The sequence below is a fragment of the Panthera onca genome, chromosome B3 (assembly GCF_046562875.1).
Source record: "Panthera onca isolate mPanOnc1 chromosome B3, mPanOnc1 haplotype 2, whole genome shotgun sequence".
Taxonomy (NCBI): domain Eukaryota; kingdom Metazoa; phylum Chordata; class Mammalia; order Carnivora; family Felidae; genus Panthera; species Panthera onca.
In genome coordinates this window covers 19,446,473-19,470,150 of record NC_138344.1, presented here as the reverse complement: position 1 = coordinate 19,470,150, position 23,678 = coordinate 19,446,473, and the positions used below count along the sequence as shown (strand labels likewise).

General features: G+C 42.3%; 1 protein-coding gene across 2 annotated transcripts in view; it reads left to right on the top strand.

Annotated features, from left to right (window-relative positions):
* Nucleotides 1–23,678, top strand: part of PCSK6 (proprotein convertase subtilisin/kexin type 6) — a 191,543-nt gene that overhangs the window by 141,144 nt on the left and 26,721 nt on the right. The gene's annotated exons all lie outside the window — the stretch shown is intronic.

Below are 23,678 nucleotides of genomic sequence, written 5' to 3'. Positions count from 1 at the left end.
AACGATTGATGGCGTCTTAAAAATTTCTATGTCATTTCTCTTGAATGCAGAGAATTCACTTTTTCTCCCTGATGAAAATTTCTTTTTTTTTTTCTCTCTCTCTCTCTCTAGTCTTCCCTCTGATTCCAAAAGAGCAGCAACCCGCATGGGCCAGGTTTCTCTGTGTTTCACCAGCATTTCCAGATGCCCACTGAGCTAGGGAAGCAGGAAAATGTATCAAAAAGAGGAATGGAATGATAGTGCTTATGTATTCTCTATCAGATACTGGTGTTATTTCACCTCATTGCTAAAAATCAGTATATAGGGGTGAGTGCATGGGTGGTTCAGTCGGTTAAGCCTCCAACTCTTGATTTCAGTTCAGGTCATGATCTCATGGTTTGTGAGTTCCAGCCCCACATCGGACTCCATGCTAAGCATGGAGCCTGCATGGGATTCTGTCCCTCTCTGTCCCTCTGTGTCTCCCTTGCTTTTGTGCACTCTTTCTCTCTCTCTCTCAAAGATAAATAAAATAAAATAAAATAAAACAAAATAAAATAAAAATCAGTGTAGAATCAGAGCATCTGAAACAAAGTCCTAAATGACAAGGAGTTAAGGTTTATGAAAAAAAAAGTTCTTATTGCTAGTGACATATACAATAGTATTTACAAGTAAGATATTAATGAGATCTAGTATTTGCCTGAAAATACTTTGGGGGTGCCTGGATGGCTCAGTGGGTTAAATATCTGACTTTTGATTTTTGGCTCAGTCATGATCTCATGGTTTGTGAGTTCAAGCCCTGCATCACGCTCTGCACTGACATCATGGAGCCTGCTCAGGATTCTCTCTCTCTCTCTCTCTCTCTCTCTCTCTCTCTCTCTCTCTCCCTCTCTCTCTCTCCTCTTCCCCTGTTTGTGCTCTCTCTTTCTTTCTCAAAATAAATAAATAAACATTAAAACAAACACACACACACACACACACACACAAATACTTCAAGGAGGGGTGCCTGGCTGGCTCAGTTGGTAGAGCGTGTGCCTCTTGATCTTGGGGTCAAGCCCCACGTTGGGTGTAGAGCTTACCTAAAAAAATAAAAATAAATAAAAAATAAATACTTCAGGGGGTGTGGGATGGGAAAGCAAGGAGGGGGTAGACAAAGCAAAATTGGTGGAATGTTGTTGATTGCTGGCACTGTGTGATGGGAACATAGAAACTCACTATTGCTTTCTCTATTTTTATTTGAAAATTTCCATCATGAAATTAAAAATATATATACCTATGTGTAACATTTCTTCCTAAGAGGTAAAAATGAAAGACTATCATAGAACTTTAGATTGCACAATTAAGGTAATATAAAGATATAGTTGCTTGGAAGCAAATATACTTTAATTCTCCATATGTATGTGAGAAAAAAAGGTTCAGTATACGATGGGAGAACTTGTTTCTTTGGACTAGTTTATTTGGACTTTCTTATCCCCAGAGAGTCAGTCTTAAATCTATCTAGGACTAGCAGGGCAGCAAACTCTGTGTGTGTGCATGGACTAGAGTGGGTATCATGTGTGTGTATGTGTATATATATATATATATATATGTGTGTGTGTGTATATGTATATATATATACACGTATATATATGTGTGTGTGTGTGTGCGCATGTGGGTATGTTATGTGTCTATATGCATATGTACATGTGGGTATGTATGTACGCATGAATGTATGTATGTATGTATTATGTGTGGGGGGTGTGAGTGTAGGTGGGTACATATATATGTATGAATGTGTGTGTGTGTGTGTGTGTGTGTGTGCACGCGTGCGCACGCGTGCGTATTTGTTTGTTATTGAAGAACCAGCATACCATAGAGGTTGAGTCTGGAGCCAGCTTGCTCATCAGACTCATATTCTGCCCCTCACCAACAGCGGCCCTAGACAGGTCATCATCATTCTGAGCCTCAGGTCCCTCTTCTGCATAAAGCTGTTGGAAGGATTAAATTTCCATCCATGTCAAGTGCTTGGTGTTATACTATTAACATGACCCCTCATGGCAATCTTACTGTGAGTGTTTTTGTCCTCGTTTTGTGGGAAAGGAGGCTAGTTCCAAGCTCTAGGAAGAGGCTGACAGAACCCACACAGCCATAAGGACAGTCTGGACGCGGTGTGCCCCTTCTGACTGCAGGCAGCCTTTAGCTGATGTTACGCCCTTTTAAGCCATGTGGCCAGTGGTTTTCCTGTGTCTGCTTTGGGAAAGCTTTGGTTGGGTTTTTTATTCCAAGTGTCATAAGATAAAAACCAAATAAAATATTGAAGTCTAACAGGTGCCTTGTATGAGGAGCATTTGCTGGATACTCTAGTCATGACTTCTGGAAAATGTTTCTTCTGAGAGGCTGCTTCACCAGGACTGAGAGTCAAGTGAGAGTTGATGTGGCAGAGACCTTTATTTTTTTTAACTGACCAGAACACTTGAAATACAATAGGCACTTAGAATAGATGGTTATTGATTTTTAAGGGTTTTTCCTTTGTACGGTGTTCCTGGCTTCAACATCACTGACATGGCCATTCTTCACAAATCTCCCATTTTAAGGCAATACCAATCAATCTCACCACGAAATTAAGGGGGTAGGAGGAATCTAACTGAACGATTTAAAACTGATCTGGAAGAGTAAACACAGAGAATAGCGAGAGAAATTTAAAAAATAAATAAATGCAGTATTCAGACATACAGTTGACCCTTGAACCACACAGGGGTGAGGGGCGCCAACCCACCCCCTCAGTCGAAAAATCCACATATTACTTCTGAGTCCCCAGAAACTTAACTACTAATGACCTGCTGTTGACCATAAGCCTTACTGACAGCACAATTAATACATATCCTGTATGTGTTAATGTATATGTTATATGTGTTATATACTATATTCTTACAATAAACTAAGCTTGAGTAAATAAAATGTCATTACGGGGGGCGCCAGGGTGGCTCCGTTGGTTAAACATCCGACCACCGGTCAGGTTGTGATCTCATGGTTTGTGAGTTTGAGCCCCACTTCAGGCTCTGTGCTGACAGCTCAGAGCCTGGAGCCTGCTTGGATTCTGTGTCTCCCTCGCTCTCTGCCCCTCCCCCGCTCATGCTTTGTCTGTCTCTCCCTCTCAAAAATAAACCTTAAAAAAATCTTTCTTAATGTCATTAAGAAAATGATAAAGGAGAGAAAATACTTTTATAGTACTAAACTGTATTTATTAAAAAAAAAAAACAAAAACAAAACAACCGTGTATAATTGGACCTGTGTAGTTCAAACCCATGTTGCTCAATGGGTCAACTGAATTTTTTTTTAATGTTTATTTACTTTTGAGAGACAGAGTGAGACAGAGCATGAGTGAAGGAGGAGCAGAGAGAGAGGCAGACACAGAATCCAAAGCAGGCTCCCAGCTCTGAGCTGTCAGCACAGAGCCCAACGTGGGGCTTGAACTCACGAACCGTGAGATCGTGACCTGAGCCAAAGTCGGATGCTTAACTGACTGAACCACCCAGACACCCCACGGGTCAACTGGATTTTTAAAGTATAATAATAATTAAAATGGTATGGCCGGTGCTAATACAGACAGATAAGTCAAGGGGAACAGAACAGAGAGTCCACTGGTACAGCCACAGGGGTGCACTAAATCTAGCGTTTCATATTGGTGTGTGGGGGCTGGGCTGGGGAGAATGAGGTATTGAATAAAAGCCCTCAACAATTAGCTAACCATTTGGAGAGGAGATTATTATTTTAGTAGATTTATACACATAAAATTAGAAACTTCTGCTTGGCAAAAAGAACCATAAAATTAAAATTAGAAAAATATTTCTAAAATATTTTAGATGAACTCTAGTAATTCACAGATGGTCTTTTTCGCTTCACTCAAGCCTGATGGTTGCTAACTTTTTCTGTGAAAGGCCAGATAGTAAATATATTAGGCTTTCTGGTCTCTGTGGCAACGGCTCAGCTCTTCCATTATAGTATGAAAAGAGCCATAGAAAATATGTAAATGAATGCATATGCTGTGTTTCAGCATAACTATTCAAAATCAGGTGGTGGGTCTGTGGCCATAGTTTGCAGCCCTCTGCTCTAGCCCATTTACAAATTGCAGTTGAATTGAGGACTCTGTCACCTGGTAATTAAGAGGCTTGTTTATTTGGGTGTTATTTGGGGACTGTCATCCCTTCCCCATTTACTCACCCGTGGACCCACGTTGTTCTATGTGCTGGTAAACACTTAACAACTAGCACTCCAGGGGCAAGTATGTACAGATACATATATATACTTAGTGCAATATTATAAATGTTACTGATACAAAGTATGTGTAGCAAGCAGTTTACAAATAATAATAAGGATACACTGTGCTCATTGTAAATTACATATAGCTCTTGATTCTCAGAGAATACATTCAGAGATTTTTGCCAGACTCCTGTATCTCTAGCCAATCTGTGGTTTCAATTGCAAGGAACAACTCCTTTGGCATAAATAGAAGTTGGAACCTGATTCATTTGCCAAGGGCATGGACAACTTCATTTCTGAATTGGATGATAGTTTTCAAACACTAGAATATTTCCTCAATTCTTTAATGGCTACAGATATAATGCCCTTTGAAGCTTAATCTACATTATGAATATTTCCTCCTCCTTCACTTTCATATGTCCAGAAAATCCACAGTAAATCAAGCCCTTTTTTGTAATGTTTATCTGTTTCCACATGTAAATGCTCCCACCATGGCTGAATTCAAGCCACCAACATGATGTCGCTGAGAGCAGAATTCAGAGGAGATGCACAGTAGCCATCAGTAGATAGTGATGAGGTTTGGGGGGAAAGAATTCTTGAAGGCATCTTTGGTGCAAAAAGGTGATTTTATTAAAGAACGGGAACAGGACCTGTGGGCAGAAAGAGCTGCACTGGGGTTGTGAAGAGTGGCCAGTTATATACTATGAAGTTGGGGAAGTAAAGTCTAAAGGGAGGCCTCCAGAGGGACTTTGCTATGCTAAAGAGGACTCCTAAGATACCGAGGCCTTTCTATTGTCAAGCTAAGGTTGTTTTTCCCTCTAGTAAGGCATTAACATTAGAACGGTAGGGGGTTCCTGGAAAAATGTCGTACTCTGTATTTGCCTCAAGTATTTGTCAATGGGCTCCAGGTTATAAGGAAATTTAATTTTACCTGCCTTTTCTTTCTTGCCTTTGTTCTCCATAGCACTAGGCAGGGGGATATTGGGGCTCCAGTCTACAGGTTTCTGGAGATTAGACTGTTGATAAGATTGCCTTTTTCTTATAATTTACTAAGATATTTGTAAACTAATGGAGACCCACGTCCTGTATGACTGTGATCTCTATCAGTTAACCATTTATTTTCTTTCCTTTCCTTTGTCCTTGGGCAGCCAGGAGTGCCTGGGGAATATCACACACAGCACACCTGGGATGTGGGGGGAGGGAGGGCAGTAGCTTGTATTTTGCCCTCAGCCTGCCCCATGCTCCCTCATCATATAGTATTTCCATGGGATCCATAGTATATAGGTAATCTCCCCAAAACATAGATAATGACAAAATACAGTAAAATGATTAGGAAGTGATGACTTTTGAGTATTTCTTACCTTTGTTCTTAATATAATTTAACTATAAGCTTTTATCATTTAATTTTTAATAATGGCTAGGTTTCACAAAGTCCCTGAAAATGTTTTCAATCAATACACCAAGGCAAAGTGGTCCTAGCACACCACTGCTTATTGGGAATCATATAGGTCAAGGACTCTCTTTTGGGATGGGTATACTTTAGGCAGATGCATTCAATCGGTATATGACCAAGGCTCAGACCTTATAATGTGCTCTGTCCTCCACCCTGCAACTCCTCTTCATCCCAACAAAGCAAAACCATCTCTGAGTAGAGCCTTGGTCCCCCTCCCCACCTCGGCCAGGACTAGACATCACAATCAGGGGCTCTTACAAATCATTGGTTTATTTCTTCTCAAGGCCCACTCAGAAGAGTAAACATGTAATTGCCATCAGTTTAACTGCTTAATTAATAAACCAAACTCCTTTTCTGACTAAATGTTGCTAACCAGCAAGCAGGTATCATTTGGATTCTCAATATGCTAAAAAGTCATTTATCCAAGAGATAGAGTTAAAAAACAATGTCCGGTATAAAAAAGTTCCAATACACATGCAGACACCTTCTTTATCTCTAACATCTCAATGCCCATAATTAGGTGATGGCAAACAGGGCTTTACATTATGATAGCCTTAATATATAAAGAGTGTTTGAAAATCTAAAAAATATGCAAAGCACCCTAGCAGAAAAATCATCAAAGAGCCTAAAAAAGACAATTCATAAAGAAAAGATATAAATAACCAGTGAACAACAAAAGATATTCAGTCTTCATAGTAACCGAACAAAATATAAATTAAAACATGGGAGGGAAGGGGCGCCTGGGTGGCTCAGTCGGTTGAGCGTCTGGCTTCAGCTCAGGTCATGATCTCGCAGTCTGTGAGTTCGAGCCCTGCGTTGGGCTCTGTGCTGACAGCTCAGAGCCTGGAGCCTGCTTCAGATTCTGTGTCCCCCTCTGTCTCTGCCCCTCCCCCACTCATGCTCTGTCTCTCTCTGTCTCAGAAATAAACATTAAAAAAAATTAAAAAACAAACTAACAAACAAAAAAAAACATGGGAGGGTAAATGTCCTGAGAGCAAGCCAACAAGCAGAAGTTCCGGAGATTTCAACCAGGTATTCTGCACCTGGGACCACAGTGTGATTTGGTGAAAAGAACATGAATGTAGTAAGGCCTGGGTCCCAATACTGGCCGTACCAGCTACAGACACTGGCTGGAAGACCTTGTGACCAATAATATTCTCTCATAGGAGTGTTGTGAGCACCTGATGGGAGTGAACATTTCGAACACAACCTGGCATATAGTGGGTTGTCATGGAAACTCGGGTCCCTGTCTCCCCCACTCCTCCCTCCCCCTTCTCACTCACCTGCAGTAGTTCTAACCACAGCCTTTAGGAATGGATCCGTTTGCCCTCCGGGAAAGTTCCAGCCCAGAGGTAACTGGCAGAGACCTGCCCTACTGCCTTTGAGAAAAATTAAAGAGGCTCTGCTTATAGAGAACCCAGGGATCTGGAAACAACAGAATTCAGGGTTGCTGTGCTGAGGGCAAGCTGGATCACTGGCCAGTCAACAGACCGAATGGAAAAACTCTCTTGCAAGTCTTGAACTCAGCAGGTACATTTCTATTCTTTCGTCTTCTTAAGCAATGTTTTTTTCCCAAACAAAAGGAACCAAAACTTGCTAACCAACAGCTTGCTTTTGAAACTGCTGTGAGGAGTTAACTACACCACAAACTGACTGGCTTTTCAGGGGCCTTTGTGTCTGTGCTCGGTGTGCTCTCCGGGGTCAGAGCCACTTTAGAAGTTCTCACACATCTTGGCTTTCTTTGGAGCTCAGCCCAGGACACCCGACTCCACCTGCTCTCGCTTCTGCAGAATCCCATCTTTGGTTCTCTTTTTAGCACAAACGTGAAAGTTGAAGCCAGGGCGAGATCAAAGAAGCTCAGGAAGAATTTGAGTGCATTTGCCAGAACCTGCAGAGTTAGCTGTAGGGGGCACAGACAGACACGCCATAAAGATCAACCCTGAACCACAGTCAAGTTGACAGGGTGGTGGTGGGAGGAAGACAAGGCTGCCACATGAACTGGGGTCCGGGGCACAGGAAATGGGTGTTGGGACCTGTTTGGGGTGAGCCCAGGGCAGAGTCTCTGGTGGGTGTGGCCTGAGTTCCAACTGGGCCACTTGCTGGCCTGGTCACAGACCCTCTCTCCTCTCAGCCCCCATCACTGCACGTGCATGATGGGAATCATAGTATGTACTTCACAGGCCTGGAGGAGATTCAAATGTAGGAAGATTTTATATGAAAAAAAAATTCTTCGTGAGATTTTTTAAGGGTTTCAATTGGTGTTTGACCATAGTGCCTGAAATATTAAAAGTACCAAGTATTTCTTGATGTTAAGCCATGTTGGAACCTATCACATGTGTCACATGTCACCAGTTCTGCAACTCTGCCTCATACTCTTATACAGTATCTTACCAAGATGCTGTGCTCACTTGGATGGAAGACCAAAGAAAGGCCAGGGGTAAAAGGTTCTTTTCAAATATTACTCGTGCTAGTTCATGCCTTCTATCTCCAAGCACATGTAATGATTACAATTTATTCCATCAGTGCACCTGGACCTGTTCTATGCCTCTCCAGATTGGCTTAGCCCCTCTGCCCTTGGGCCCCCCTCTTGCCCGGTGGAGAGGTTTGGCCCCCAGTTTATCTCCTGAGCAGCCCCCCTGCCCCCCCGCTGTGAAGCCTGGGCTGGGGCACAGTTGTTCCCACACAGGGAAGAGCTGCAGGGGCTCTGGGGAGTCAGGTACTTCCCAGCAGGACTTGGGGAGGCTGTGACTTTTCCTTCCACTTCCAGAAGAAGTGTGACATCTGGGCTCCCCAGGATTGAGCTTCCTGGAGGGGGCAGGTGACGCATCAGGAAGTGCACAGCAGGTTTGCCCAAAAGACGGAGGGGAGGGGTGGGGGGGTGGGGAGCTTTTGCCCTTCCCTGCGTCCCACAAAGCCTCTTTGAAGGATGTCTCCTGGCCAAGGGCCCTGCTGTTTTGTTGTGAAGCTGCAGCCTGCTGGGGGGTTGTCCCCTGCCCCCCTCCCCTGTCTTCCTCCACCCACCCATCCCCCACTCTTGTTGCCCTGAGATCCTACCTCCCAATAAAGCCTCAGTCCCCAGGCTTTGCCTCAGATTCCCATTTTCTAGGGAACCTGGGCTAAAACACATGTTCAGGTGGCCGATCTAATGTGAGTTTCAATAATGTGGATGAAATATTGCAGAGGCAGAGGTGATCAAAAGTGTCATAGGTAGAACTAGTCCAATGTGACTCTGCTGTGGGCGGACAAAGCTTGCCTTCTGAAGCACAGTGCTCAGGCTTTCGTCTCTCCCGCCCCCAGTGCCGGGCACTTTGAGCACAGTCCATGAATAGTTGTTGGATGACTGAATGTGCGTGCACCCATGAACCTTGTTTAAATCAAGAGCTCATAGAATTTTAATCAGTTCTCTTTTCGGCTGTGCACACTCAGTAAAAACATTTAATAATCAGTTAAAAGTGGAAGAAATTAGTCTCTCCTATGTGACTGCAATTTTCCTTTTTTCACCATCTAAATTTCCATGGTTTTCTGATTTCCTTTCAGTTAGTTAGCTCTTTCAGGCATTTCTTCCTAAGAGGAGAGCTGTTCTCGTTTTTATTGTTTTACTGACTGCTGTTTAATTGACATCTGTTTTGGGCTCATCTCCGCTTCCAAGAGGAGTTGAAATTTTGCAATCTGCGATCCAGGGCTCAATCTATCTTGTCCTGACGGCTAGGAAGAAAGTCAGATTTCAAAGCATGTGCCTTCTGTGCCGGCTTTCAAGTTTGTCACTGAACTCTCATTTCTGGAAAGTACGATTCTAGAGTATCACTCCTGCTTCTCTTGAAACAGAACTGAAGAGGGGCGCCTGCGTGGCTCCCTCGGTTAAGCGTCTGACTTGATCTCAGCTCAGGTCTTGATCTCAGGGGCTTGAGTTCAAGCCCAGTGTTGGACTCCACGCTAGTCAAGAAGCCTACTTAAAAGAAAGTCAGTCAGTTAAGTGACCTTTTGTTCAGGTAGTGGTCTTGCAGTTTGAGCGCCCCATGGGGCTCCACACTGACAGTACAGAGCCTGCTTGGAATTCTTTGTCTCTCCCATTTTCTCTCTGCCCCTACCCTGCTTGAGCTCTCTCCCTAAATTAATTAATTAATTAATTTTTAAAAAAACACAAAAAACCAGGGGCGCCTGGGTGGCTCAGCTGATTAAGCGTCCAACTTCATCTCAGGTCATGATCTCATGGCTTGTGAGTTCGAGCCCCGTGTCGGGCTCTGGGCTGATAGCTCAGAGCCTGGAGCCTGTTTTCGGATTCTGTGTCTCCCTCTCTCTGCCCCTCCCTTGTTCACACTCTGTCTCTGTCTCTCTCAAAAATAAATAAACATTAAAAAAATGAAAAAAAAAAAAACAAAAACAACCAGAACTGAAGATTTCAGTAAAGTTTCCAAACAGTCACTATACACACAGCTATCCAAAAGTCCCACTTCTAACCCCATTTGCTTCGCTATGTTTCAGTTGGTCTTTTTGCCTCCCTTCTCCTCGCCATCCCCCAGGTCTCCTAGTGCAAGAAAAAAACAAACATTCCTACTTCAGATAGGTGAGGGGACAATCCAACCACCGTTGTGCATGGTTATGAGTCACGGCATTGCCAGTTGGTTTCATATCTCCTGATGGTGAACGTAATAAAAAGATGATATTTTTTTCTTTAATATTTCATTTTTGCACATAATAGTCTAAATGTGGTTGAAAATGAAAAATCAATTGGCATGGAGAAGAGAAAGAGCTTCCCCGAAACTCCTCTGTCACATTCCTGTACCATCAATCAGCCTCTAGGTACAAAGATGTACCTGGAGGGGTGCCTGCATGGCTCAGTCGGTTGGGCATCCGACTTCAGCTCAGGTCATGATCTCGCAGTTGGTGGGTTCAAGCCCCACATCAGGCTCTGTGCTGACAGCTCAGAGCCTGAAGCCTGCTTCAAATTCTGTGTCTCCTCCTCTCTCTGCCCCTCCCATGCTCATGCTCTGTCTTGCTCTGTCTCTCAATAATAAATAAACGTAAAAAAAAGATGTACCTGGAGGTCCATGCTGCCCATACTGGGCAATATTCTGGCAGCCAGAGCCATGACCAAATATATAAGTGCATTTAATTTTTGAACATTTGCCTTTTTTTCCCCCAGAAACATGTCATGTTCAAAAATACATCTATATTTCTATTTGGTGTTCTGTTTCCTGACATTTTATAGAGTTCTAACCAGGCTGCATTCATAACTTTGGATTTCTTTGTATGACTTGCATATCAAGCATCTTTTAATATCATTATACATCCTTTGTAAGCAGCATTTTTTTTTTATAAAACTTTACCAAGTAGAAACACCATAATTTATTTGAGCCATGCATCTATTGTTGGACATGCAGGCTATTTTCCTTTTTTTTTTTTTTTTTTTTTTTTTTTTTTTTGCTATTATAAATAGACAGCTTAGTGCAAAAGGCTTTCTCCTAAATTTAAAATTATTTCCTGGGGACCATTCACCAGACAAGTAAGAGATGGAAGCATATCTACTTTTGATGCCTGTTACGGATTTGCTTTTCAAAATAGTTGAACCAATTTGTAATCTCATCAGGCACACTCACTGGCCAGCTCTAGAGGAAATAAATGATATCTCTCCTTAATTTGCATTGTGATAATTACTAATGAGGATGAACACTTTTTTCCAAATATTTGTGTACAGAGTGTGTTTTTTCTTTGGAAAATTGCCATTTCTGTTTTTGTCCCAAGACGTCTCACTGCTGTTGTTATTATTATTTTTTAATGTTTATTTTTGAGAAAGAGAAAGGACAAGCAGGGGAGGGGCAGAGAGAGAGGGACAGAGGATCTGAAGCGGACTCTGTACTGACAGCAGAGCGCCCCATGCAGGGCTCCAACACAGGAACCATGAGATCACGACCTGAGCCAAAGTCAGATGCTCAACCTACTGAGCCACCCAGGCCCCCCTCACTGCTGAGAAAGTACTCCATGTAAAATACAGATGTAATAGCCCATCATGTGTCATAGTTCCTATAAATATTTTTCCTCATGTGCTATTTGACCTTTAATTTTTTGAAGATAATCTTAAGATTTTCCTCCAGAGTTTTGATAATTTTTTTTTTCCATTCCAGGTTGTTTATGATTTGGTTTTCTCCACAATGGTTTTGGTTTTGTTTTTGTTATAATATAAGGTAAATCTTGGGGCACCTGGGTGGCTCAGTCGGTTAAGTGGCCGACTTCGGCTCAGGTCATGATCTTGCGGTTTGTGGGTTCGAGCCCCGTGTTGGGCTCTGTGCTGATGGCTCGGAGCCTGGAGCCTGCTTCTGTTTCTGTGTCTCCCTCTCTCTCTGCCCCTCCCCCATTCGCACTGTGTCTCTCTCTGCCTTTCAAAAATGAATAAATGTTAAAAAAAAATTTTTAAGGTAAATCTTTTTTCTAAATTGCTAACAAATGACCAAATCAAAGACCGAATTGAAATGTTAAAAGTTGTTACAGACTCCTAGTCCTTGCTTGCTCACAGAAAACAATTTTAAATGCTGATTGACATGTTGACAGTCAGGTCAATGGAGGATTGATGGTGGCTTGTGCCTTAGGGTATTCGCTGAATCTGGGGAGCCCACCTAGAGAGTTTTATAGCACCTGCATAAAGCTGGGACCTCAGGGCATGAAAGGAAAAACAAGAAAAAAGAACCCTATGCGGAACACATAAAACAAGTGGTTCAAAAGAAGTCCTAGTTTCAGTAAAGGTAAATAGACTAATTGCTTCATTTTAGATGACAAAAATTGTCATATTAGATTTTTTTAAAATATATTTTCTCTCGTGCCAAGTGTGTTTCTGGTGTCTACCAGCCCCATTGTCTATTTTTCTCCACCCCACTCTGCCTTAGGAGGCTGGCGTCATCTCAGACTCTTTGCCTATGGCTTACGGTTAAGTTCAGCCAAGGCAAAACTCCAGAGGAAAATGGAGGGAGAAAAAAAATTTATTTATGAGTTTATTTTATTTTTTCCTCCAGCTGCCCTCAGCAGCCAGAGTTCCCCAGGGTCACAGTCCTGCCCCCCACCCTAGCCAGTAGAATAAAGTAACCTTAGGTCTTAACACCAGTTCTGTTACTAGCCCCAGGGAACTCCACTATCCAAAGTTGGAACTTTGTTTTGCTCTGCTCACACCTTTGTAAACAGTCTCTTTATTAAAGCTTCCTTGGATTATCCCCGTTTAATTATGCTGTCTGCTTCCTGCTGGGACTGACCCAAAGAACTATGAAGAAGGGTCTCTAAAACAGAAAAACAACAAATAAACAACCAGAAAAATTAAAAAATAAAGCAGGTGGAGAAAGACATACCAAGAAAATACCATCCCAAAGAAAGCTGGTGTGGTTATATTAACATCAGACAAGCAGAAATGTCAGCACAGAAAGCATCATTAGCTCTAAAGAGTATTACCACACATTGATAAAAGATTTGGTTCAGTTCTAACACGGCCTCAAAACATAGAAAGCAAAAAACTGTTACAAGTACAAAGGGAAAAAGACAAACTCACACACTAAGTAGGAGATTTAACATGCTCAAATATATTTGATAGATAAAACAGGATTCAAGAATATAGGATTCAAACATCACAACTGACAAGTTATATCTAATGGGTCTGTCTAATGGGTCTATTGGTGGGTCTATACCCACCAACCTAAGAATAAAATTTCTTTTCAAGCATAAATGGAATATTTATGAAAATCAGCCACGTAGTGGGCTGGTTGGCAAGCTTCAGCATATTTCTAAGGATTGGTAGCATATAAACCCTGTTCTCTGACATTGCACTTAAGTTAAAAATCAAAAGAAAAAGATGACTTAGAAAAAGCCCATACATTTGAAAATTGAAAAATGCTTCCGAATAACCCATGTGTCAAAAGAAAAAGATTATAATGTAAATTAGAAAATATATAGAACTACATGATAATAAAAATAGTACATATCCCAACAAGTGGAATGCCAGGAAAGTTGTGGAGTGAGGGAAATTTATGCATTAGGACAAAAGGCTAAAAATGAATGTGCTAAGCATCCAGCTTGAGATGGTAGAGAAAGACCAAAAACATCAATGCAAAGAAAGAGGAAAGAAAGAATTTTTTTAATAGCGGGAATTAGTGAACTAGAAAACAAAAATATGAAAGAGAGAATCAAGAAAACCATAAGTTAGTTTTTTGAGGAGACGAATAAAATTGATAAACCTCTAGGAGGATCAGTCAAGGAAAAAACTGAGAATATAACATTTCAGGAATGAAAATGAGGAACATTATTATAAATCCTGTATACATTAAAATTGCTGTAAGAAGGTATTATAAACTTGTGACCAAAAGAAAAAAAGAAAGAAAGAAAAGAAATTTTAAGTGGAATGAGCAAATTCCAAGAAAAAAATACAACTTAGTAAAACTGACACAAGAAAAAAAATAAAGATTGAAACTATCCTATTAAATTGATTATATAATTTAAAAGAAAACTCAGTTGGTTGTCTCAGTTGGTTAAGTGTCCGACTTTGGCTCAGGTCATGATTTCACGCTCGCGGTTTGTGGGTTCAAGCCTGGCGTTGCGCTCTGTGCTGACAGCTCAGAACCTGGAGCCTGCTTCAAATTCTGTGTCTCCCTCTCTCTCTGCTCCTCCCCTGTTCACACTCTGTCTCTCTCTCAAAACTAAATAAACATTAAAAAAATTTAATTTAAAAAAAAAGACAAGAAAACTCAAGGATAACAATTCACCAGATAGATGAACTGGCAAATTCTACTAAACATTCAAATGGAAGAAATAATATCAATATTCTGTAAACTCTTTGAGACAGTTGAAAAAGGGGAAATGATCCCCAGTGGTTTAATGAAACCTGTATATCCTTGGTGCCAAATCCCAACAGCACAGTATGAGAATGGAGTATTTTCAGCCAGTCTCACTCAGGAGCATTAATACGAAAATTCCAAGCACCATGTTAACAAACTAAATCCAACAATATTGAAAAGGTTTCTCTTCTTGTGCCTTTTTTTGGGAGGGAAGGTATTAAATAATTTTGAATATTACATTTATTTCCTTCTTGGCTTTTTAGCAATATTTGTGTGTTCACTCTAAGGATTACGATATGTAGCCTTAATATATTACAGTTTACTTAGAATTAATATCGCACGGACTTCACCCTTCACAAATTTAAGAGCCTAATGACAGTGTCATTCTATTCTCCAACTCCCCACTTTGTGCTATAATTCATATATTTTACTTCTCTCTATATTACCAACTCCATCAGACAGTGATATTTTTGCTTTACGCGGTCTTTGTCTTTTAAAGAAAGTAAGAGAAGGGGTCGCCTGGGTAACTCAGTCGGTTAAGTGTCCGACTTCGGTTCAGGTCATGATCACAACTGTCCGTGAGTTCGAGCCCCGCAAAAGGCTCTGTGCTGACAGTTCAGAACCTGGAGCCTGCTTTGGATTCTGTGTCTCCCTCTCTCTTTCTGCACCTCCCCTGCTCATTCTCTCTCTCTCAGAAATAAACATTGAAAATTTTTTTAATAAACATTTTTTAAAAAAGAAAGTAAGAGAAGGAAAAAAGCTACTCTTTTTCTTTATCCACATATTTACCATTTCTGGTGTTCTTTATTCTTTCCTATAGATACAGTTTTTTATCTGGTATCATCTTCCTTCTGCCTGAAGAATTTCCTTTATCATTTCTTATCATGTTGGCCTGCTGGCCATGAGTTTGCTCAGCTTAGGTTTATTTCAAAAAAAGTCTTTATTTCAACCAATTTTATTTGTTTGTTTTGAAAAATGTGTGTGTTTGCTCCTTTGTTGACACATTGACTTTGTGCTTTGAGGAAATCATTGTGATGTTTCCATGTATCCACCTAGTCGTAAATAGTATTTTCATTTTATGGAATTCTGGGTCGGCAGTGTTTTTTTTTTTTTTTTTAATTTCAGTGGTGTAAAGATATGCTTTGCTCTGACCTCCATTGTTTCTGATGGGAAGTGTTCACATTTACTATGTAAATGTTGTGTACATCTGAGCCACCTCATACACTGTGATGGCATTTCCTTTCTCACATTGCACAAGCCAGCAAGTTGGCCGTGTACAAAGTGAAGAAACAAACAAAAAAATATGTTTCCATATTCCAGCACACAGAACTGTCAATCAGCTTTGTAGTGCCTCACTATTGAGGCACACCTCAGTACAAGGACCACCAGACATTTGAGGAAATTATCTGACATTAAAACAGAAACAAACTCGAACAGAGAAGAAACTTGGAGGGGAAGGAGCAAGGCAGAAAAACTATAATTGTTTTTTTTTAATGTTTATCTTATTTTTAAGAGAGAGAGTGCTAGCCTGGGAGGGGCAGAGAGAGAGAGAGGGAGAGAGAGAATCCCAAGTAGGCTCCACGCTGACAGCAGCGAGCCTGATTTGGGGCTTGAACTCATGATCAGTGATGCCCTGAGCCAAAGTCAGACACTCAACTGACTTTAATTGGTATTACAAAATAGAAAAATTAAGTTCCCCTGTGTAAGGAGAACACCAGTTATTCCCTAGTCTGTGTTCCTCCTGTGTGTCTACTATTCACACAAAACACTTCACCTCTGACACCTCTGGTCGCCAAATGTGTGTTTTTCACCCCCCACAACAAGCAATTCTCAGTCACACCAGTTGGACGTCCTACAATTTAACTTGGTTCTGACACCATCAGAGATAGCGTTAGATCCCACAGCTTAAGGGCTCAGTCCCACAAGACTGCCCCTGGCTCCCCCTTACACACTCACATACACTTCAGAAGCCAGTAACAAGTCTGGGTTATCACCTGTGCTTTTGACCTACCAGCCAGAGATGGGTGATCTAAAGACCTCCTCTTGGGATGCATTTAATTTGGGAGAATGACTCCCAAAACTCAGGGAAGCTCTTACTTACACTTATCCATTTGTTAAAGGAAATGGTAAAGGATACAGATAAATAGCCAGATGAAGAGATACACAGGGCGAGGTCTGGCAGGGCCCTGAGAGTAGGAGCTTCCATCCGTGCAGAGTTGGGGTGCGCCATTTTCCTGGTGTGTGTTTGCCGACCTAGAAGTTCACCAAACCACATACTGTTGAGATATTAAGGAGGCTTTCTCATATAGGCATAGTCCGTTACTATCTTTATTTTTAGCCCCTCCCTAGAGAAGTTGGGGGCAGGGCTGAAGATTCCAAGCTACTAATCTTAGCTTAGTCTTTTTGGTGACCAACCCTCATCCAGGAGCTCGCCCAGAGTCACTTCCAGAGAACAAAGGATGCTCCTTATTATCACTTAGGAGTTTGCAAGGGTTTTAGGAGTCCTGAGTTAGGGACAGGGTCAAAGACAAATGTTTTAACAAGAGATGTTCCTATTGTCCTTATCACTTAGGAAATAACAAGGGTCTCAGGAGCTCTGTACCAGGAACTAGGGCAGAGACCGATACATAAATTCCGTTATCTCATAGGTGTCCTCAGGGAAGAGAAGAGAAAATATTTCATCTATAAACCAAGAACAGGATTCTGTATTATAAAAAAAGAACATTGGGAGAACCAGATAAATACTTTGAAAATTTTAAGCGTGAGGCAAAACTTAGGAAGTCAATAGATAGGTTAGAATCCCTGAGGAAATCTCCCACAAAATGAAATGGGAGGAAGGTGGGGGAGAAGACACTGAATACTGACCCAGTAAGAAATCATGTCAACAGAGTGTTGGGTATATGGGGAAGGATGTGAGTATATGAGGGATGGCGTGAGAGTGGGGCTTCTTCTCCATATCCTAGGTAGGATGTCACTGGATGGTGTCTAAAACTGAGAAACCAAGGGCGCTGGGTGGCTCAGTTGGATAAGCATCTGACTCTTGATTTCAGCTCAGGTCTTGATCTGACATTCGTGAGATGGAGCTTCGCATTGGGCTCTCCACTGACAGTGTGCATCCTGTTGGATTCTCTTCCCTCTCTCTTTCTCTCTTTCTCTCTCAAAATAAATAAATGAACTTAAAAAAAAAACCTGAGAAACCAGGACATAGCATACACACATTTAATCAAGCAATGAGGTACTAAGTGCTAGAATAGACGCTCTGAGTGTGAAAAGATACCGTGTCCCAAAAAAGGACTCAGAGAGGGAGGGGGCGGTAACGGAAAGACTAGACTGTGTACCATTGGTCTAGACTGTGTACCATTGCTTGACTTTTCAAACTGTTAATTCATTACTTTGAAAAAAGCAAAAAAAAAACGTTAAAAAGATGGTATCCTACCTAACCTTAGGGAGCCATTAAGGAAAATGCTATTTTGTGCATTGACGTACAGGACCACTATTGTTCTTTTACTGAATTCGTACTTGGTCTACCTTCACCTAAATGAACACTAGCTCTTAGGATTCTTAGATCCTTTTCCGGGTACTGAAAATACCATCTTTAATGTTTTTTATGACTACAAGATTGTAGGGAAGATTCTCTCATCCCCCCTGTCTTGCACTGGGCTCTGAGGGAAACATGCACAGGTGTGCGTGTGTGTGCGCCTACATGCGCACACATGGTGGCCCACATGTGTGGACGCTCTTCCTTGTCCTTTTCATGTTGTTTCCTAAATTCCCTTTATTCTCCTCCCTCTTAGTTGCCATAATGTGGACTTAAAGTGCATTTTTTTTAAAATTTTTATTTTTTCAACTTTTTTTTTAATTTATTTTTGGTACAGAGAGAGACAGAGCATGAACGGGGGAGGGGCAGAGAGAGGGAGACACAGAATCGGAAACAGGCTCCAGGCTCCGAGCCGTCAGCCCAGAGCCTGACGCGGGGCTCCAACTCACAGACCGGGAGATCGTGACCTGGCTGAAGTCGGACGCTTAACCGACTGCGCCACCCAGGCGCCCCTAAAGTGCATTTTTAATTATGTGTTAAATTTATTGAGTAAATGTTGGGGTTTCTCTCTGTCTATAATACACACGTGTGTGTGTGTGTGTGTATGTATACATATATATATATACAGTATTTCATATAATAGCTTTATTGAAATATAGTGAACTATAATCCACATACCATAAAATCCTCCCTTTAAAGTGTTTTTGTATATTTTTATAAACAGATGGAGGTGAGCCTTTTTTATTCCTTCCACCAAAACCTCTTCATTAAACTTCATAAACTTTGTAAGTCAGGTTCACTGGCCCTTATGTGGAAAAAACTTCCACTGGGTTGGGGCTGGAGGGAGGGCGGAGACTGAAATGTATTTCTTTCTTAATTTTTTTTTTTTGGCCTCTCTTTCTTTACTATGTTTTGACTAAAGAATTTCTCCCTGCATGTTTTCAATATAAGGGCGGGGGAGGATTAATAAATTCTTTATTGTTAATAACTTCTTATGCCCAAAGAAAACCCAAGAATTCAAAAGTATTAGCTCGGAGTTCTTAGCCTAACAAAAACTTTCCCCCACTTCTACCCTCTTTGTCTCCAATTGTAAATTCCCCTCTCAAGGATTTTTAATGCTTCACTCAAAATATGAGGCAAAGAAAAGCTTTATTACTGCTGGTACTTTCCTATTGGCAAATTCAACCGTAGTCTTCCTTAATTCTGGTTCTTCCTTTGGATAATAGGAATAATCCTGTTTGTTCATTACCAATTCAATTCATCAAGGGGAAATGCTGCACTGAAGATAGTGAATGATGATAAAGCCATTTATTGGCATTAGCCAGGATTATCGTGTGCCTGGGACACAATTACTGTTGCCTGGGCTTTGCTGGTGACATCTGGAGGCAGAGTCCTGACAGTGCTGGCCCCAAGCAGCTAAGCAGGTGGATTTGTTGTTCTTTCTTTACAATCTCAGGAGGCTGATGGAAAGAAAAACCAAAGAATTTGGATTTGGATGTCTTTTAAGACCTCCCTGCTGGAAATTAAGGAATTAATGGAACTGCTTGGTTTTTTGTCCCAGTAAACTTGAACAGGCATGCTGAGTGTCCTGAATAGTAAATAATACATTCTGGCTAAATGCTTTGTCCAAAGCAGGCCAACGTTTTTCAATCGTCCTGCCCCTGGACGGCAGTTCTGTCGAGTGTGGACCCAGTCTCTGCTCTGGGGTAGCCCCAGCTATGTTCTCCTTCTACTTTTCTGTGGTTCTTCCACATTCACATGTCTCATCTCCCCCAGAGCGAGGGCAAACTCTGGGGATGGTTAGCGTGGAGGGAGCTGACACTGGGGACCGGGCCACACACACCTCTTTCTACCTCTCCGGGCCCCTCCTCATGTGACCAAGGTTATAGCACTGTTCGTAATTGCAAATTGGAAACAACCTAAATGCCCACCAGTAGGAGATTGTTAAATGATTCAATGTCTCTCTGCTGCAGGGATGGGAAGGTCACCGAGATGCCTTGCTAATGGAAGAAGCAAGGTGCAGAAGGTGTAGCAGGTGTGTTGATAAAGGGGACAGGACAAAATATATATGCTCATATCTGCTTGGTAAAGAATAAAAAGAATAAAATGCTTCTGGAACGGTACATAAGAAACAAGTAATGGGGTTGCTTGTGATGAGAAAGATGGTGGCCAGGGGACAGGGCTAGAGGGAGACTTCCACCATATTCCCTTTTATACTTTTGGATTTTTAGCTATTCATATTCATTCATATTTATTACTTATTCAGAAACATAAACCCAAAGCCCCAAATATCCTGTTTTTTTAATGTTTTTTCTTTGAGTATACAACCCCCCCTTTTCTTCATTAAACTTAGATTTCTTCTCAAATTGTATATGTGAGGGGCACCTGCGTGTCTCAGTCGGTTAAGTGTCCAACTTCGGCTCAGGTCATGATCTCACAGTTTGTAGATTCAAGCCCCACATCAGGCTCTGTGCTGCCAGCTCAGAGCCTGGAGCCTGCTTTGAATTCTGTGTGTCTCTTTCTCTCAAAAATAAATAAACATTAAAAAACAAATTTTTAATTATATATCTGAAAGGTAACAAATGCTGTGGCTTAAAAACAAAACAAAACAAAAATCCAACAGTCCCTAAGGGAATACAGTAAAAATGAAGTTTCTTTCCTATTCCTGAACTGCAGCCTCCCCTCCTACCACCCCAAGGCAGCTCCTCCTGCTGGTTTCTTAATATTTTTTTTTTCCTTTCAGTTTTATTGAGATATGACTGGCACTCAGCATTGTAGAAGTTTATGATGTACAGGGGTACCTGGGTGGCTCATTCGGTTAAGGGTCTGACATGATCTTGCACAATGAATTCAAGCCCAGCATCGGCTCTCTGCTGTCAGCACAGAGCCCTCTGTGGAAACTCTGTCCCCCTCTCTCTCATTGCCCCTCCCCCCCAAAATGAATAGACATTAAAAAAAAAAAAGAAAAGAAACTATTTTAAAAAAATTTTTTATGTTTATTTACTTCTGAGACAGAGACAGAGCATGAATGGGGGAGGGGCAGAGAGAATCAGAAGCAGGCTCCAGGCTCCGAGCTGTCAACACAGAGCCCAACTCGGAGCTTGAACTCACAAACCGTGAGATCATGACCTGAGCCGAAGTTCATCACTCAACTGACTGAGCCACCCAGGCTTCCCGAAAAGAAACTATTTTAAAAAAAGAAGAGGGGCGCCTGGGTGGCGCAGTCGGTTAAGCGTCCGACTTCAGCCAGGTCACGATCTCGCGGTCCGTGAGTTCGGGCCCCGCGTCAGGCTCTGGGCTGATGGCTCGGAGCCTGGAGCCTGTTTCCGATTCTGTGTCTCCCTCTCTCTCTGCCCCTCCCCCGTTCATGCTCTGTCTCTCTCTGTCCCAAAAATAAATAAAAAACGTTGAAAAAAAAAAATAAAAATTTAAAAAAAGAAGAAAAAGTTTATGATGTATAGCATAATGACCTGACTTACCTAGATTGTATGTAGTTACCACAATAAGTGGGTCAATATCCATTGTCTCATACACACACACATACACACACACACACACAGAAAAAAAATGATTTTTCTCCTTGTGCTGAGAACTTTGAGGATCTACTGTCTTGGTTTCTTTGAATTCCTCCTGCTCCCCCTCCCTCCGCCGGGTGCTTGCTGATCCTGAGCTCAGAGCAGCCTCTTTTGTTTGTCCTACCAAAGCCATATCTGAAAATACAAGTCTAATTTTAGTGGTGAGGGCTTTCGTGGGTGTTTTGGGAGACACGATACAGGGCGGAAACAGGTCTTGACTCAAATGACAGCTTACAGAGCCTTGTTCCCTGTCGTGTGGTCCTCGTGCTCCCCCTTAATCGGTTCCTCACCCTGCAGTTAACGTGCCCGGCTCCTCTGTGGTTTTGAAATCTGGCTCTAATTTGGTCTTCAGAAGTTGAGAACGGATGACAGTTCATAATCAGGGACTGTGTTTTCTGCACCTGCACCCGGGTGAAGTGCTTCTCATGGTGTTAGGGAAATGGTCACGGAGTGTCTAAAAGAACCAGGCCCTTTGGAAGTCCATGTACTGGGAAATAGCTCAGGAATATTTTTGCAAATTCAAGGACCTGCATCCTCTAGCCCTGGCCAGTCCAGGAAAGGCCCAGGTGACGTGGGGCCTGACTTGGAACAGCTTGAGGGCTGCAGGCTTTCGGGGCCTGGGACCTTGGTTGGCTAGAGTGTGGTTCTGTGCTGCGTTGTGTAACTGAATCAAAATCAGACACCATTAAGGAGAGCACAATAAGGGGCACCTGGGTGGCTCAGTCCATTAAGTCTGCTCAGGTCATGATCTCACCATTGATGGGGTTGAGCCCCGTGTTGGGCTCTGTGCGGACACCTCAGAGCCTGGAGCCTGCTTCAGATTCTGTGTTTCCGCTCTCTCTCTGCCCCTCCCCTGCTTGCACTCTGTCTCTCTCTCAAAAATAATTAAACATTAAAAAATTTTTAAAAAAGGGGGGGTACAACACAGTAAGTTTTAAGTGTGGCCTGGTATTTGCAGGCCAGTCCTGCCTCTGTCCTCCTAGGACAGTATGGGTTTTAGCCCACAGGCTTCTGGGGTATGTGGATAAGCAGGAGCCTGTGTTGTAGAATTTAGGGAGTCCAAGGGATTCCTGGAACTGGAATAAAAGATAAAGTTATACCGGCAGAGCTGACCATGTGGCAAAAATAGTGTATAGACAGATATCTAAAGACAGATGGCCTGCCATTCAGAGGAAAGAAGTGGAATAGTGTGAACAGAAGCGACAATAAAAACACAAATCACTTAGGGACTAATCAGAGCAATAATTCCCGTCACCTAAAGCATTCCGATTGCCAAGAAACCCAATGATAGAAAATGAAGAGGAAGCCAGAGATTTTTCCCAGCTGACACAGATGCAAAGCTGGCAAAGACACTGTCCCTAGCTTGGGTCACCGTGGCCTGTCATGAGGGTTCATTGAGGTGGCTCACAGCTGCATGGTTGCTGGGGTGGAGAGGCAGTGAGTCCTTCAGCATGAGCAGTGTGTCCCCTGCTGGCCACATTGGACCTCAGCCTCTCATTTGCACAAGAATAACAGCAATGACCTCCTCAATATGGTCTCACCTCCCTGAATGCTGGGAACACATAGTTAGGAAGGGAAGCTCAGACCCATGGTGCGTGTAGCTGGGCCAGCCCCAAGCATATCTAACTTGGCTTCTACTGTGTTTTATAAGATCAGGGATTTCACCTACAAATTGCAGGCCAGATTTCCACTTCTCTGTACCCCTGGGAAGACCTAGCAGCATGGGCCATCATTCCCACATGGAAGTAGACGGTGGGGTCCCCATCCCTGTTCACTCATGGCTGGGCACACTGCCCTTACCCCTCCTCCCCAAGCTTCTCACTTCCCCATGCACAATCCAGCCTCTGTGCCATTCATCCCGGCTTTTTTTTTTTTAAGTTTATTTATTTTGAGAAAGAGAAGAGAGAGAAAGTGCGCAAGCATGAGCAGGGGAGGGGCAGAGAGAGAGAATCCAAAGCAGGCTCCACACTGCCAGCATAGAGCCTGAAGTGGGGGTTGAACTTACGAACTGAGAGATCGTGACCCAAGCTGAAATCAAGGGTTAGATGCCCAACTGACTGAACCACCCAGGTGCCCCCATCCTGCCGTTT